The sequence below is a fragment of the Protopterus annectens genome, chromosome 1.part1 (genome assembly GCF_019279795.1).
Source record: "Protopterus annectens isolate FY-2018-M chromosome 1.part1, PAN1.0, whole genome shotgun sequence".
Classification (NCBI taxonomy): Eukaryota; Metazoa; Chordata; order Ceratodontiformes; family Protopteridae; genus Protopterus; species Protopterus annectens.
The window spans coordinates 719,588,770-719,607,665 of NC_056726.1; positions in this window are offsets into that span (position 1 = coordinate 719,588,770).

Here is an 18,896-nt window from a genome sequence, read left to right on the forward strand (position 1 = left end):
CCTGGTGTATATGTAGAAAATGTATTTTATGTATTAGAAAGCAGTTAAGGAGAGGATGGTGGGGCAGAAATGGCAGAAAGAGAAAATAATGTCTACATTGCATAGTGTGAAGAGAGGGAAAGAAAGACAAAACATTGAAAGAAAAAGATGTAAAAAAGAAAGGTTGATGAGGAGGTACTTTTAATGAATGTGATAGTATAGGAATGGTATAAAGAGAATGCTTGTTTTTGAGTGGTGTAAAACATTGGCTGATGATACATATTATGTTCAAAAGGAGAAAATGGACAAATTTTGAAGTATTACGGGGAAGGCAAGTAGTGTGGAGAGAAGGCACAGAACTGTTTTCAAGGGGTAGGATGTGAAGAATTGGATGTAAAAATACTGGATGCGATAGTGATGATATTTTGAAGATATGAATAATATAAATTAAAGTACAGAGGCAGTGGTTGTATTTATTTATTTATTATGTTTGACTGGGTAAGTGGGCTGGTCTGGTGATACTTTTCAGCCATGATCCAGCATCAATAGAACATAAGAGATGCATTGCTATAATAGATTGTCATACAAAATGACACTGAAGAGGTCACATTATGGAGTTGAGGTAATCGTTTAGGAACACTACATTTACACCACAGAGGCCACAATTAAAAAGTGGCAGAAAGTGTTAATCAAATTACAATAACAGCTATTTGATGTAGAACTATTTTTAATTCATATGAATGTAGACAGGAGGGTGAACCATTATTTTCTTTCAGTTGTTGAGTTTGGCAATTGCGGTTCTCATGGTTTTCAGTACTGATGAAGTGCACTTACAATGCGCTGTGATTGAGGAAGTGAGGGCATCAAGTTGGGTAATTCATGATGGTATCTAGCTGTCTGCCTATGGTTGCTTTTCAGAAATGTATATATATGGTTGCTGTTCAGAATATAGACAGAGGTAAGCGGCTTTGTATTAAGTCTCAGAATGTGTTTGTGAGAGTGACGGTGGGTTACGGTAAGGGTTAGATAAGGGGTTAGCTTTAGTATTGTGCATGCTTTTGTGTCTTGACCTGTCTTGTGCAGTGGTAATATTACAGAAAGGGTTTTCCTAAGGAAAAATACAAGGTTACGTTAACAGTTAGGGTTAGCGCATATTCGTAGGCTAATACAGCAGGGTACAGCCTAACTGTGATCTCGCTCCTATCCCAACCCTGCACCTTCCTTTCAATTTTCTGATGTAATTGAAGGATACTTTATTAGTGCTTTCAGCCTGAGAGATCAAACCAGGTTCACAGAGCTTGAAGTTTTTTTTCTAAGAAAAGTAATTACTTTTTGAACTTTACTTAATCTAGGTTTATCTTTACGAGTAGTGTAATTTTTAAACCTGAGTAGTACTTGCTTTTTCTGTCATTTTTTTCTGAGTTTATTTTTGGAATTTGAGATGTGCATTTTAGATCTTTAAATCATGTTTCAGTAATGGCTGAGATATCAATATCCTGACTGCAAGCAGAGATTTAGCTGAATAAAGTACTGACTACAACACAGGGGACCAGGGTTCAGTTAATGTTAATGGCCCCCACACTAGAAGTGCCAACTAGGGTGGAAGAGAAGTGATGGCACCATGTCCACTCACTTTTCTTAGGGGCAGAGTTGGGACATGTCACGGAATATAGTCTATATATGTTCCTCAGTGGTAACTGAAGAAAGTAGAGGGACATTTTTCCAGGGGTAGAAGTTTCTTAAGGAATTTTCATTTTGCAAAATTGTGAGACAGTCCTTTCCTACACTCATTAACTGGTGACACCAAAATAATTATAAATGTGTCTACATACATACGTGTGTGTGTGTGTGTGTGTGTGTGTGTGTGTGTGTGTGTGTGTGTGTGTGTGTAGAGTTGATGCTCAGATGTAGCCTGTATAAATATGACTTCACAGACAGAAGATAATGACCAGGTTAGGTCAGTAGGACAACTGGGGAAGGGTGGATGACCAAGATGTGGAATCAGTACAAAAAAGAAAAATAATAAATTCTTGTTTGAGACTTCTGGTATGTTTAAAGGAAGACAGTGAGCCATGTTGCTTAACATACAGGGAATTCTATTCCAGAGGTTTGGGAGATGTTGGGTTGTAACCCTATTTCTCAACCATATTTTATTTATCTGTTGATAAAGGTTTAAAATCCGTTTTCTAATATTGGTGATGATACTGGAGTTGCAGAGATACAGGAGGTCCATACTTATGACATAGATGCAGAAATCCCAGCCTTACATTAGTTTGTGGGGTGTTAAAACAGTTTAGATATATAATGAACAGTCGCAGAAATGATTGCTATTCATGCAGTACCAAGCATGCAGTTGCTGAAACCATCACTATTTCTGCTATTCCTGGCACGCCTGGTTTGTCAATGATCTACCACCCCTCCACAATTTTATCTTAATTTAATTCCTAGTTGGTGCTTTCAGGTGAGGTTGTGAAGAACTGTTACACACTCCTGCCTGCTTTTTCTTAAAGGATTTGCTTAATGAACAGTCTTACAGAAGATAAGAAAATACAGTGATTTTGTGCATTCTGATCTTATTCTAGGATCCTGCCTGCCTTTTCATCATTGGACATGTTTGTGAACCAATTGCTTTGCAATGGATAGAGGGAGAACTGAACTGACTTTACTTTCCCTAACCAATCTCTTTCTAGTACATCTTCCTCCAGATGGCTTTTATAGAATGGAGCCTTATAAGTCACATTCATTATTTGTTACCGTCCTACAATCCCTTGGAAAGTGAAAGCCAAACCAATGTCTCACTGGTGCTCTGGTACAGGGTTGAAATAAGGAATTTTGATTCCCAGAGCAACAGACCCTTTTAACGCACCCAAACTTTACCTGACCTCCATGCCAGCCCAATTCTCCTCAAAAACAATAACACAAAAACAAAAAATGCTACCCTTGTGAACATGGTATGCAGACTTCTTTCTGAAAAACAACATTTTGCTCATCTAAAGGGGCATACTACTTTGGTTTTGGTTTATGACTTTTTGTTTTCTCTCTAGTAAGGTATAAATCCATTCAGCTGACCACAGACTAAATTTAAAAAGTGTCTGGGCAGTGAAGATGGACAGCTCAGTTTGTATACCTTCTGCCAGTACTTGCATAATATCTGATGCTGAGCTAGTATCATGGATATGCATGTCCAGGGTTCACATTATACTCTGCTTTCTCTGATGGAGACTGTAGCTTGCAAAGAAGCACTTGCTGAAGGGAGTGGGCAAGAATTTAAAAGTTTCCATGAGGCATGGATTTAGTAATGATCCCTTGCAAATGCCTACTGAATGCTTTCCTTTAAGTGCCTATGAGCATGCATACAGTGAATGTAGAGTTGCCAAGAAAAAAAACACACTCCTCCATAACAAATGAAAGGACTGGTCATCCAAGCAAATGGGAGAATCACTCCCAATGCTTGCCTCTTACTCCAAATGGAACAAATAGATTATAGGGCTATCACTTCTGAAGAAGAATAGTTCAGTCAAGTATCATAGGAAACTCAAAGGGAGAATTAGACAGGAAAAAGAGACAGAAAAATATAAATTAAAGTAAACCAATAAAAATAAATGAAAATTTCAACTGCAACTAGCCAATCAGAAAACTGCTTCTCTGGCCAAATGCATATGGTTCTAAATATTTGTTTAAAGACAGGTGGATGGTTTATATTAGTCGTGATCTGATACATTAATGATGTTATTAATTATATTTCACCAAGCACAACACCAGAAAACATGCGAACTGTGAACTGAAATCCTATAGACCTGTTTTATAGAAATTTTGCACACACACACACACACACACACACACACACACACACACACACACACACACACACACACACACACACACGCACGCACGTGAATCCACATATGCAGAAGTACTCGCTAGTAACTTACCAAAAGATCAGAAGCCTCCCAAATAGAACCCACTTACACACAACAATGCAAAAAACCACAACACATAATAAAATACACACACCAGTGTCTCAACAAATAAGCCCATAAGGCAAAACACCACAAAATCTAATGTATTAGTCATAGGTGATTCCATTGTAAGACACATGGATGTTCCCCTCACCAGGCTGAAGAAGGAGTGAGTTATGGTTAACTGCCTGTCAAATGCCAAGATCTGTCAAGTCACTGAAGCACTCAAGTCACTCAACCACAAGTACCGGTACAACTCCATCATAGCTACGTAGGCATAAGGGTGAATAACTTGAGACGTATCTCACTGGACAGTATGAAGGGAGACATGACTGAGTTTTCAGATTATGTATCACAGGCAGGTATAAGTTTAGCCTTAAGCAGCATTCTTCTCCAAGGATGATGCCACAATACATACAAAAAAATGATTGACTTGGCTTAGCTTCTGGTGTCAGTACAAGGGGATCTAATATCTGTCATCCTGGAAGACATGGTCAACAGGCTACACTGTTTTACCAGAGATGCTCTGCACCTGCCTCCTCTAGGCTTTCAGATACTAGCAAAGGCATTAGCCACTACAGTAGCCACCACTGTTGTGCCTTCTTTAGGTAGTGTCAAAATAACTAACCTCCCAGCATAACAAAATCCTCTCTAGATAAATTCAAGGTACTGCTGCTAAGTGCTAGGAGTCTAAACAAGAAACTGTACTCCCTGGAAGCACTCCTCACTTTGGAAGATGCTGACATCTGTGCAGTCACTGAGACAAGATTCAAAGGCATTGAAAGCACCCTGGTTGTGAAGGGATACAATGCCTTCCATACTTTCAGATCTCAAACTGAGCAAGAAAAAAACAAAGGAGGACATATATCCAGCTTCATTATGGATAAGTACACCTCAAGACTGGTCAAGCAGTATGACTCTTTTGAGCTACTCCATATCCAATTAACTATAGGCAAAGCCCCCTACCACATCATAACTAGCTATAGGTCCCCCACCATGAAAAATGAAAAGAATGCCACAAACCTGGACTTACTGGAGTCACTTGCCATACAGCCCAACACCTAACTCATGGGTGATTTTAGTTATCCTACTATCAACTAGGAAGCATACATGACCACAAACATGCTGGCTCAGATGTTCTTGGACTTTGTCAATGCAAATGCTCTGGAACAGCTAGTCAGCACACACCCACAAGAGGCAAAAATTTCCTGGATTTAGTATGGGTGTGTGCTGCTTAACATCCTTCCACACAATGTCTGACTGCATTTACATCTATACTGTGCTAAGCAGACATACATGTGATTGGCCACTCTGCAGATGGATGTTAAGCGAAGTACAATACAAAGTATATGGTGTTCACTTAACATTCACACCGCTTAACATTCTATGGTATAAAAACTATATTGGACATTAAGCAGCACCTACCTATACTCAAAAACATGGGAGAGCTTTGCACCCCCTGTGCAATTTCCTCACTGGTAAGATCACACCATAAATTAGTCTTGTTTGATGCAATTATAACACCAGATACCCCATCAAGCTCAAAAATGCAATTTTTCTAAGACAAATTATTTCCTAGTAAGTGATGATATAAGAAGTTTCAAAGCCCCATCAAATGCAGATAACACAGACTCCTATACAGAGCTGTACACCAATGCATTTTATAAACACTTAAGCAATTGTATAGAATCAGCTGTACCTGACCGGATTAAAACCAGGTCATGCTGACAAAACAAGCTCTCTGGTGGACCCCGAATATAAACAGGCTATACAACAAGAGAAAGAATCTAATGTCCAAGAACAAGAAGGAACTGCCTGAGCAGAGGATGAAATCCCTGTCTAGCTTAAAAAAAACAAATTAGAGATCTTGTCAAGTCTTCCAATGTTAATTGCAAAGTAAAAATAGCCTCCCTAGCTAAGAATAATCACAAAGCATTCTTTAACTCCACCTCAAATCCAAAAGGGAATACCCAGCTATGCTCTGAACTGGATGTGGATGGCATCACCCTACTCACCCAAAGGTAATAGCCAACCTGCTAGCTGACAGTTTTGGAGAAAACGTCACAACCCTTCCCCCTCCAGTCATCCCACAAAGTCAACCTGCCACCATTCCTCAGCCTATTATCTCATGAGAGCAGGTCATCTCTGTACTCTCCAAGGCCAAAACCATGGCATCAATAGGACCAGACAACATCCCAGTTTGCCTTTTAAACATCTTAAAACATCACCTAGCAGACCCACCTGGATCCCTGTTTAACCACAGCCTGAGAACTAGCTATGTTCTGTCAGAATGGAAGTCAGGAACAGTAATCCCTCTCCACAAAGTGGGACCATCACCCAGCTGTGGGAATTATAGTCACCTAAGCTTGACTAACCTCATCTGTAAGGCCATGGAAAGAATAATTATGGACCTTATTAACAAGGACATTAGTCATATCCAGACTCTGGACCTAAACCAGTTCAGATTCGTTAAAGGTAGATCATACCTGTTAAACATGGTTGACATTTTTGAGAAAGTCACCAAGGCCCTGGATGAGGGAAAGACAGTGTATACCACCTATCTTGACCTAGCCAAGGCATTTGACGCAATCCCCCACTCAGATATTATACAGAAACTCTCCCAGTTGGGAATTAGCCCCTACAATATCAGATGGGTATCCAACTGGCTCACCGGCAGGACACATACTATCAAAGTGGTTGACTTCTCCAATAGCAAAAACCAGTGGTGTACCATAGGGTTCTGTGCTGAACCCCTTACAGTTCAGAATTTATTTTGCAGAACTCCAGACAAACTTGGATGGCCTGTGGCTGTCTATGTTTGCTGATGATTGCAAATTGGGAGCAATCATTGAGTCCTCCAACATTGTTAATATAAAGCAAAAAGGGTTAAGCAGACAAATGATTGGTTCCAAAGCCACAGATTAAAGCTAAATGCAACAAACTACATTATTATTCCCTTTAGGAAAGCTGACATCTCTGCTAATTACATTATAGACAACACCCCCCCCCCCCAACCAAGTGTAGACCAAGTAGTACATGATCTGGTACTTAGGCTGATAGCAATCTGAACTTTGACCACCATGTATCCACAGTAGTAAGAAAATCCTTCTGTGTGGCACATATTATAAGTAAAGGGATTGCATCTAGATACAAGGATGTCTTACATGGAAAAACTGAAAACCTTGCAATTATATTCTGTCTTCTGTCTCTTACAGGTTGGTAAGGGGTGGCTTACGGGGCAGTCCCTGACCTGGCCCTGATGGAAATGCTACACATTCATAAATCAAACTGCAGGAGGGTCACTCACTCCAGGGATCTTAATCTAGCCTCTGACATGAACAGGTCATGCTGGAAAGATAGCTACATCTTTCAGAGACTCTGACTTCTCTGGAACAAGCTTCCAATTCATGTGAAACAGAGCCTCTCCCTGCCCTTCTTCAAACACAACCTAGATCAATGGATAGTTGACTGCAAATTCACTCCTGGGGTGGTGCCCATGTCCATCCTGGACAAAGAAAGTAAAAAAATTAGCTACCATAGACCCTTACCTCTGCAAACTTTACTCATCTAACCACTGACAATTAAGGTAACTCGGGATAAATATGGCTAGGCTTGTAAGGGCTTTAAGGCTGTTAGCCAGAGGACTTTGCTGCTGTGAAATAAAATTTTTCACGTCTAAACCAGATACTTAACAATAAAAATAACTTACGAATGCCCAGATCAAACCATACACAGAGAAAAAAGTCAACGATAACTCTGTACACCACTCTTTTATTTAAGAAAATAAGTTAAGCACTTTCGTCCACATAACTTAGCAGTTGGACTTCATCAGAACTAGAAACATCTTAAATTATGTCAATTACAAACAAAAATCACAGTCACATGCTAAAGTAAATCCTCCAATAAGGAACCAATATAAATATTTAAAATCGTAAGTCTGCTCATATTTAAAGTCACATATACAATACATTAATACTTGAAAAATAATTAATAAGTATAAATATATATAAAATCACTATAAATGCTGATGCATGTTTAATGATCTGAATTTATATTTATAAATATTTAAAACATTAAAATAATCCAGTTCTTATGTTCAAATGACTACCAAGAAAAAAGGATTCCTAATAATGTGCACCTTAAAAATTTTTAGTGCATTTTAAAATTTAGCAGCCTTTAGTTTAATGACACTGCTAATGGAAATGTTGTCATTCAAACCAGAGAATGCCCCTGCACTGAATGTCAATAGCTGTTGCAGCTCTTTATATTCTATTAATGTCTCCCATACCCCTGGGAATTTGGGGAAACATGTTCAAGAATTGAAAAAAGAAAGTTGTCATGTCCTGGATAAGTAAGTGAGTATTTAAAAAGAGCATTATTCTCATTCATTTTCCTGAAATCATAATAATGCTCATATATGCATTTTCCTAGGGATGTCTCTGTTTTCCCTATATAAAATGCATCACAGCTTTCACAAATACTGATGTAAACAACCCCCTTAGACAAAAAGTTGCCATCTTTAGGTAATTTAACAAGCTTAGCACCAAATGTAATGTAGTTTTGAAGAGTTTATATGTTTACACTGATTACATTGATCACACTTAACTGTACCCATTGGGACATCCCTTGATATTTCTAATTGTGTGGTACCTAAATGTTGAAACTGATTTTTGAAATGACTACCCCTTTTACTTATGAAAGTTGGTTGATCACCCAACTCAATAATTAAATCTTGATCAAATTTAAAAATGACTATTTGTTCCTAATAATCTTTTTTAACCTGTAACAATCAGGGAAGTATTTCATAGCCAAAGCAGTGTTAAACGAATGGTTGTTTTGTTCAGGGATTGGCATCCCAGGAGCAATACCATTACCTAACAAGGTTTTTAAATTTAGAATGCCTAAATCTAATAACTTCCATTCTAATTTTAGCTATAAAACTCTCGGGATAGGGATAGCCTCCTTCCAAAAACATTCTACATAAAATATCACCTTCAGATTTAAAAATGTCCTCATCTGAAATCATCCTAGTTAGTCTCACAAGTTGCCCTTTAACCAATCCCTTCTTTTGTGTAAGGGGAAGACAACTATCATAATGAAGATATGAATATGAAAATATCAGCTTTCTAAATATGTTAGACAAAAAGCTGGATCCATTATTTTTAGCTATTGTGTCATCTAAATAATCCATAGAGAAATGGTATGTGAATTTCAAAAACTGGTCTTAATATTGATGTAAGTAAAAAAATTTCTCCAGTTGCATTAAAGAGCCAGCCCACAAAAGACATGTCATCTAAAAATCTGACATATACCTTCCAATCTTTACTAAATTCGGAATTAAAAAATATACTTTAATTCCCATGCTAACATGATCACGCTGGAGTATGTAGGGGCACAAATTACACCCTTAGGTGTACTCTCCTTCTGTTTAATAAGTTTGCCTTCAATATAAATAAAGTTGTTTCTAAGGATAATATACATGTTCTTCTTTCGTCTTCTCCCAGTTAGGGGTTGCCACAGTGGAACTCCGGTCCGCTAATGATTGGCAGTAGATTTTTTACGGTGCCAAGGTGCCAGCTCAATGCCCAATCTTCAACAAAGGCACGCCCATTCTACGCATGTCTTTTGAACGCCACTCGACCGCGGGGAGGACATGCAGACTCCACACAGGAGGTGCTCCAGCCGAGAATCGAATGGGAGAGCCTCGTGCTGTGAGGTGACAATGCTACCGCTGCACCACCGTGGCTATATATAATATACATAAAATCTATAATTAAACAAACTTCGCAATTGTCTAAAAAAGTAAGGGATGAAACTATCTCAGTAAAAAACTCTAAACCAGGGTCATGAGGAAAGGAAGTGAAAAGATCAATAACATAATTTGTGACAAACATCAGGTTGCCACAATATAAGTCATTGTTCAACTTGCCCAAAAAGTTCCATGAATCCTTGATCAAATGGGGGAAAGACTTCACATATGGCTTTAGCTTTCTATCAAAGTGAGCAGCGAGCAGGTATGTCTTAGAGCCCTGTACAGCTATTTTGCTCTTAGTGGGGATTTCAAGTCCTTGTGAACTTTAGGGATCCCAAATATTGTAGGTGTAAAGGGTCTAGGGTTGAACAAAAAACATCAAACTCATTTTTGGAAATTCATTTGTCTAGCAGTAAATCTTCAATAACCAAGTCAGTATGCCTGAATGCTAAACTGATTTTGTTCTGAAAATGGAAATATAATTAGCTGTATTAAATAAAATAATCACAATCCCACCACCTTTATCTGGTTTCATTATTCTTAGATTTCTATTTGATATTAAATTATGCCAAACTTCTTTCTCTTCTAATTATTACGTACTTTTACCCCATTGAACATGACAGGCAAATTAAGTTTCCTTGTATATAATTTTAATTATGTAAGACAATCAATTAAATCAAATCTGGAAATCAGGATGTAGGTAAGACCCCTTTGAAACAGTTTAAAAAGAACAGGTTTAATGTCTAAACAACTATAAACAAGCATCAGTATATATAGTGTTTATATATATATATATATATATATATATATATATATATATATATATATATATATATATATATATATATATATACTTATTAATTATTTTTCCAGTATGAATGTATTGTATATGTGACTTTAAATCTGAGCAGACTTAATATTTTAAATATTTACATTGGCTCCTTATAGGAAGATTTACCTCAGCATGCGATTGTGATTTTTGTACTTAATTAGCTTAATTTAAGCAGTTTCTATTTATGATGAAGTCCAACTGCTAAGTTATATGGACAAAAGTGCTTAACTTATTTCCTTAAATAAAAGAGTGGTGTACCGAGTTATCGTAGACTTTCCTCTCTGCACTGTGGTTTGTTCTGGGCATTTGTTTGATTGTTATAAATTACCAATACCTAAAATCATTGATACCTATACAGATAAGAATGGCATGCTATGCTTAGTAGTTCTAGAGATAAACAAACGATATGTAACATTAGTAAACTCTTAGTGGACACCTGGTTTTGGAGCAATTACAGCAAATAAACAGCTGGAGTTAATAATTTCCAAATCCAAAGGTGAAATAATATATGCTGGAGACTTAATTGTCTCCTTTCTGATAAATATACTACAAAAAAGATCATTTTAAAGCATCTTCTGCAGCAAAAAATTTAAAGAATTTCATTAATATATTAGATCTTAGAGATATTTATGCTCTAAAAGAAGCTCACTCATTAGAATACACTCACTATTCATATATGTATGGTACACAAACAACAATTGATAAAGTACTAGTTACAAATAATATATTTCACAAGATTCAAGAAGTCTTAATTAGCTCGTGCCCATTGTCAGACCATAATGCCTTATTTTTTAAGCTTAATATCACACCTAAAGACTTAATAACTTGGCAAAGATTACCTGTCTATAAAACTACATTAAAAGGATTTAAAGAGTGGCTCCTTAATGAAATAAAACTTTTTCTAGATATTAATAATAATAATGAGACTTCAAATGTCATACTTTGGGATTCACTAAAATCTTACTTATATGGTAAGATCAAAAATTGGTATCTAATCAAAAGAAAACAATGGGAAAATGAACTAACACAACTACAAATAAATATAGATAAAATAAGGAAAAGTTTAAGTACCAAAGACATAAGAACAAATTCTGAGCTAAAAACATTAAACAATAGATACGCAGAAATTCTAAATCACAAAGTGACAATACATCTAGAAAAATTAAGAATTCAATCCTATTCCAAACACATACACAGATTGTCAGTCAAAGCAAAACATCTAGCTGGCCTTAATCATATAAAAGAAATAATTGACAATAAAGGAATTAAAACAAAACATGTTACGGAGCACAAAGAAATGTTGAAGGTTTTTTGAGTACATTATGAGAGGTTAAACAATACAAATATTGGTGATGAAACAGTGCACTTACAAATAAGTTTCTAAAAGAAAATATTAACAAAATAGTAACAAAAGAACAAAATACTAATTTGTTTAAGCCAATAACATTAAAATAAATTAAAGACTGTATTCTAAACCTTAAAAGCAATAAGGCACCTGGATTAGATGGAATTATTGGAAAGATATATAAGTTGTTCCCAGAAGATACTTTAAAGATTTTGCAGGTAGCTTATGAAGAATTTAGAAAAAATAAAAGCATTTTTCCATCATGGAAATATGCTATTATATCTCCCATTCTAAAATAAGACAAAGATCCTAAGCTAGTGACATCATATCAACCTATATCTCTACTAAATGTAGATTATAAAATCTACACCTCAATACTTACTAAGAGATTAAATCAATTCATTCCGAGAATAATAGAAAATGACCAAGCAGGTTTTATTTTGAATAGAAAAGTTCAAGACAATGTCATTAGGCTTTTAACCCTGATAGATGTTGCAAATAAGAAAAAAAAACTATCAATAATTAGTTTAGATATTGAAAAGCATTTGACTCTCTGTCCTGGACATATTTATTTAACGTATTAGAAACTTTTAATTTCTCCAATGATTTCATAGAACTAATAAATACCTTATACAAAAATTTTGTGTCATATATTAAAATCGGGGCATTCTTATCTAACAAAATTCAAATACTAAAAGGAACTAAACAAGGCTGCCTATTATTGCCTCTGTTATTTGCATTATCAGTAGAGCCATTTGCAAACTACATAAGAAAAAATGATAACATAAACAGTTTCACTCTTAATTCAAATTATTCTTCAAAAGTACAATTATTTGCTGACGATATAATACTAACCATAGGTAATTTAAACTCTTTAATTAGGCATATTGCAGATGCTATAGAACTTTTTGAGAAATGTTCTGGCCTAAAGTTCAATAATAATAAATCTGAAACATTATTAATAAATAGTAAAGTAAGTTCAGAATGGAGAAAATGTAATAACTTTAACTGGGGAAATGAGTCTATTAAATATCTAGGTGTGTATATAAAGCCTAGTTGGAAAGAAATGATACAAGTTAACTATAGAAATCTATTGGATAAAGTCAAAGAATATATAGACAAGTGGAATAAAATGTTCTTTACCTTTGAAGAAAAACTAATACTAATAAAGATGTGTATTCTTCCTAAAGTTTTGTATTTGTTTCAATCTATAATTATTAGCCCTCCAAAAAAATAATAAAACAATTAAATTCACTTTTAATTAAGTTTTTATGGTACCCACAAAAACCCAGAATAAAATATGATTGGCACAATAGAGATTGGGAAAAAGGTGGAATCACATTCCCGAATTTAGAACTATATGCTGATTCAGTTACAATTCATATCATAAGTAAGTGGTTAAGTAATAAGTATACATCAAATTGGAAAAATTTGCATACAAACATTTTATTATCTAATATAGATGAAAAAATAAACAATGACTTTTTTACTGAAAATAATAAACTGTTTTTAACAGTGAAAGATTCAGTATATAAAGAAAGCAAAATGAGAAGCTACCATATTGCATTAGTTATATACTAAACAATTTTAAGAAAATTATAAACACACATTGCATAACAAGACATTTCTCAATATTAATGTTCCCAATAGCGTTCACAAACAATTGCTTAGATTCTTTCAATATAAATAAAATAATAGAAATGAAAGGCAATGGGTTAAATTACTGGCACCAATTCCTTAGTATAAATAATATTCTTGACACTACAAGTCTCTTAGCAAGATACAACGTAAATCAAGATAATTGGTTAAATATTCAAATCTTCAGAGAATATCTAATAAAGGAATTTAAAACAAGTCAAGTGTCATATACTTCACCTCAGCCTAAAATAATTTTACTTTTGTGTGAATTAAATTATTTACAATTTAGCATGGGGTTTTCTTTATCTAAGATATATAAGACATTGAGGGCTGACTTAAAACAGCATGATGGTTCTCTATGGAGTTTTATAGAAAATACTAACAAATTTAGCTTCTCTGATAATGAAAAATTATTAACACTCAGGTTGATAAATCATACAACATCATCTTTATATTGGAAAATATTTACATGGAAATTTATACACAGGAGTTATTTTACTCCGCAGAAAATTGCAACAATATTGAATAAAACTAGTCATAATTGTTGGAGATGTGATGAGAGTCTCTGTGCAGATTGGATACATATGTGCCTTGAATGTAAAATGATTGTTCCTTTTTGGCTGAAATTTAGAGATTTTACAAAGGCATTGTGGACAGACAAATGCATAATTACAGATGCACTTTTATTACTCAATGCCCCAATACTAGATTGTATACCAAAGTCACAAATACATCTTTTATGGTCCATCTTGGCAATAGCAAGGAAAGTTATTACTTCAAATTGGAAAAGTAAAGTGACTGTCTCTTTTACTGAGTTTATACTATTGGCCAAGACGGTATGTAACAGAGAACTTGAACCTCTTAACTATAGAACAACAAGAATGACCCACAGAAAGTTATCTTGGTTGAAATTAAAAAAAATATTAGACAAAATGTAATATGTTGAACAAAGCTGTTTTAGTTATGAGCATTTTGTATATAATTGTACATAGTTGAGTATTTAATGTTATGCTAATGAATAATTATTTGTATAATGTAATAATTTTTTGATGAAAATCAATAAAACTGTTATATAAAAAAATGAAATAATGGTGGTGCTGCATTTATAGTCAGACGTGAAGTGTTGTAGTGCTCTGTGCCTTCACTGCATTACCAGCAGTTATGAAAGATGGTGTTGCATTTGCTGTCAAAATGAAGAGCTGAATTACATAAACTCCAGCAGCTGCTTGTTACAAATGTACCAAGCAGTTTGCTATAGCTTAACTGTTTTTTCTCTTCATGTCTGAGGGGGCAAGCTTTTTTTTTTTTTGGTCCTCGATGGAGAGGGGACCAGATGAGAGGACTTCACTAGGTGCTAGAATACTCAGCTGCACCTCTGCAAAGATACACAATTTTACACAGAGTTACCATTAAATAGATGGTGGCATTTTTTTACAGTCAATTAGCTTTGAAGACTTGAATCTTAGTGATATAGTTGATTCTCCCTGTATAAATTTTTTTTCTTCCAATGACATGGAAAGCGTGTGGCAATGGGTAGGTAGATTGGTTTGTGATTTTATCCATGGTGTTGATAACTCTATTTAAACATCTTACAAGTATCTGATTAAACTTAAATAGGAAAATAAAAAAAGTGCATGCAAATCATGTCTGTTTTAGTGCTCCTGTTGACAAACATCCCACCCTCATGCCTCTTTAGCTTGTAACTCAGCATTATTAAGTTATGATATAGGGCAGTGTGGTAGTGGAGGTTTTACTCATGATCACTCATGAGGTAGGGAAAAGTAAAGGAAATTAAATCAGTGAGATAGAACATACTCAGTTTTCTCCCATTAGTATCCCCTGTAACCTGGGGACCCAGGGCAGTAGCCCTTTCTACTTCCCACTTTTGATTGTCTTGTCCAGGTGTGGATTTGTCCTACATTAATTCAAACATAAAAATTATATTGCACCTCTCTTCCCTAATGGTCCCTGTTGATTCCTTTGTTCCCATGTTTTGTTTTTTAATCCCTCAAGATATGTTTTTTACTTTCATTAAAATTGCTTACTGCTTGTATAACTAGATGGTAATCATAGCAGATATTTATACATACAGTTTTTGTTTAAGCCTTTTTCATTCTAACTTCTGAAAAGCTGATCTTACAAAATGATTTACAATGCTTCATGTTGTTGCAAAACTTATGCTACTCTGGGAAATATGCATTTTATTGAGCCTGTATGATTAAAACAAATTGTACTTACATCAATGAAAAGCTAATTGAATTTCATACAATCAAATATAACTATAAACCCAATGAACAATCTAAAAATGTCAGCTGATGTACCTCCATTTGGCCTGAACTTACAAACCTACATAACCCTCCCACAACCTGAACCTACTAAACTAGATAGGCCTACCAGAGCCTTGACTCTAACCTGAGGAATTGCTTCCTGCTCCTTCAACCTAAATTCCTCTATAGGTCCTTAATACTAAAACTGCTGTCCTGGTTACTAAACCTAAATTACCTGGTCAGTCCCTAATCCTACGACTCCTCACTTACTCATTAAACATAAATTGCCCAATTGCTCCCTAACCCCCCAAAAAAACTCCTATCTCCCTATGTAACACTAACATTTACCTTCCATAAGCTGACCCTAATCCTGAATCCCCAAATTAGCAAGTTAGTAGTACAACTGAAGGATAACTACACATTCACTTAAAATGACAAACTGTAAGCATTCGAACAGACATGGTGCTGCAAATCTTATGTTAGACAATAACAGACTCAGTAAAGCTGTGGAACTATATTTTATTGACATACACTTCATCAATTTATACCACTGATTCAGTTAATAGGAGTCCATTTACCTGATGAATACATATCACTGCTCTGTGTCAGTGCTAGTGCATGGGTACAGAATGCTGCATACCATTTGCTTACACCTGAAAGGAATGGATTATTTAATAAGACTTGAAAACAGTGAGATAAGGGATATACTCCTTTTCACAATGTTATGTGATCTCAGAGTTAGTATGCTTAACGTTGTGGGGTACAGCTGTCCACATGAGGGTTCAAGGGGCACCAAGTGTTTAGTATATGTTTTAATATTAATGGCCTTGGTTTCTGCATGCGCACTCAGACACTGGATATGTAATAAAATGAGTCTATATAATGCACACAGGTGATATATTATAGATCATGCTGGTCATTCTGTTAATAAAATGTTTCCTGCATGTACTATTAGATGTTTTTCATATCTGAAATGTAGTCTTAATGTTTTTGTTTCTGCCTGTACTTGATTCTTATGTATGAAAGCCGATAAATTACACAAAAAGCACACAAAGTGCCTCCTATTTGTGTTGCGTAATCCTGAAAGCCTGTAATGAAGAGGTCTGCTTAAAGACTTATTAGGGAATTTTTCTGTGCCTCAGCTGTTACTCTGTTTACACGATCTCCTTGTAATTTTTTTTGTTTCAGCATGAATATTGTACTAGCACTGAGGTGTTTACATTGGCATTACTCTAAGCATTTGTTCTAGATGGCTATCCAGTACATTTCAGATGATGAAGTAAAACACATACTAAGAAATTATGCCAGACAAAATTTTCCATTCTATTCATGCTCTTTAAAAACTGAAGGATTGATTGCTTACCTGTAAAACTGCTCCATTTCCAAGGTGTTATTATTTGTTCTTTCTACCTTTCACTAATCGGAGTATAGTCATTCCTGCTCCAGTTACAAAGTTTATGTTAGGAATACTGGAAGGCATGGCTACCCATTGCTCTATCTCCAGGCCACCAACTAAGGCAAGGACTTTGGAGTTATTTGTGAGTCAGATGCAGGACTGACAGTCTTGCATTAGTTCTGAGGTGTTAGTTGAAACACATATGCTGTAATTACAATCATACCTCTCAACCTCTTAGAGGAAAAAATATAGACAAAGCCATAAATAATGGGGGGCAAAGACCCAAAAATAGGGACAGTTCTTTTAAATATTGCTCTTACAAACTTAGAAAGTTGATAGAATAACAGGTTTTGCATTAGCATGAATTTTTCTGAAGGGTATGAAGTCTGAAATTCAAATGTCTATCATTATTTTCTGACTTCAGCCTCAATGATTTATCAAAGATTTGCCAGAAAAACACAATTTTATGAGAAACAGACCAAAATGTGAGGCAAAAACGTGGACATTCTGCAAAAATCTTTACAGCTGAGAGGTATGAGCATGCACTTGCCAAAATGGTAACAATTTCTGTTATATATGCAGTGTGCAACAGGTGAAATTGACAGTATTTCTGCTATACCTACCATGTCTGGTTTCTTGGAGATTTAACCACCTCTCCTAATTTTTAATATTTATCTCAGTTTCATTCCTAACTGGAACTTCCGTTAGAGTAGGCAGGGAAGACATAATACACAGTACTATATATCTTAGCTTAATATGTATTTACCTAATATATTTGAGTCTGAGATCATCTGAGAGTAAGACTGAACATTTTAGAACATGGGAAAATGCAGATAATTTGTTCTTAGTCTGGGAAATTGGGAGCACTTTGCTCTTCTTTAAATTATTTCACTTCATAGCAGGCATGTATCTGAACTGAGTGCTTCTGCTATGCTTTGGGGTGGGGCCGTACACCACCCTCTACCTCTTTCAACGCCTCCACTCCTAGTCCCCTGCTGCTCTTGCATCCGCACAGATACATAGATAGTCAGTTGCCTCACTCTGACTCACGTCTAACCTGAAGTTTAAAGCTACATACCACTATTAATTTATTTAACTAGAGCATAACCAAACTAACATAAAACTGATAGAAAAGGAACATAATTAAAAGGAATGAAAAACAGAATTATAGTGGTTCATTACTAGATTCTCAGTCGTATACCATCTACAACCAGCATTCCATTCCATTATAAAAGTAACATAAGAAAAGAAGATGAAATGAGGAGGAGACCAGATCCTAACCTTTCAGTTACCTTTGCAACCCTTGCAGAAAGAATACAGTGTAAAACTCGCATTTCTAATCTCCCCTCAAAATACGTGAAAAAATCATTGTCCTCCAAAATTATTGATCCAACCCTCATTTTCAGTCTGTAATACTTATCTGAAGCCACCACCACAACCCTAGACCATTTACCTTTCACATATCTTCATCCTTCAAATGCTCCTCTTCACCTGTCAAGCAAATCATAAACTGCTACATTGTTAGGACAGGCATATTAGCAAACAAAATTAAACAACTTGACTCATTACTTTGACACAATTGTTGTCACAAAATCTTAGGTAAAATACTTCATCCAGGACCTACACTATTTCTTTCCAGGATACTGCTACTCATTTATAGGTTCATAGGTGTGTTCAAGGCTAATGGCCCAGGAGCCTTTACAAGCCTAGCTCATAGGATTACCCTGG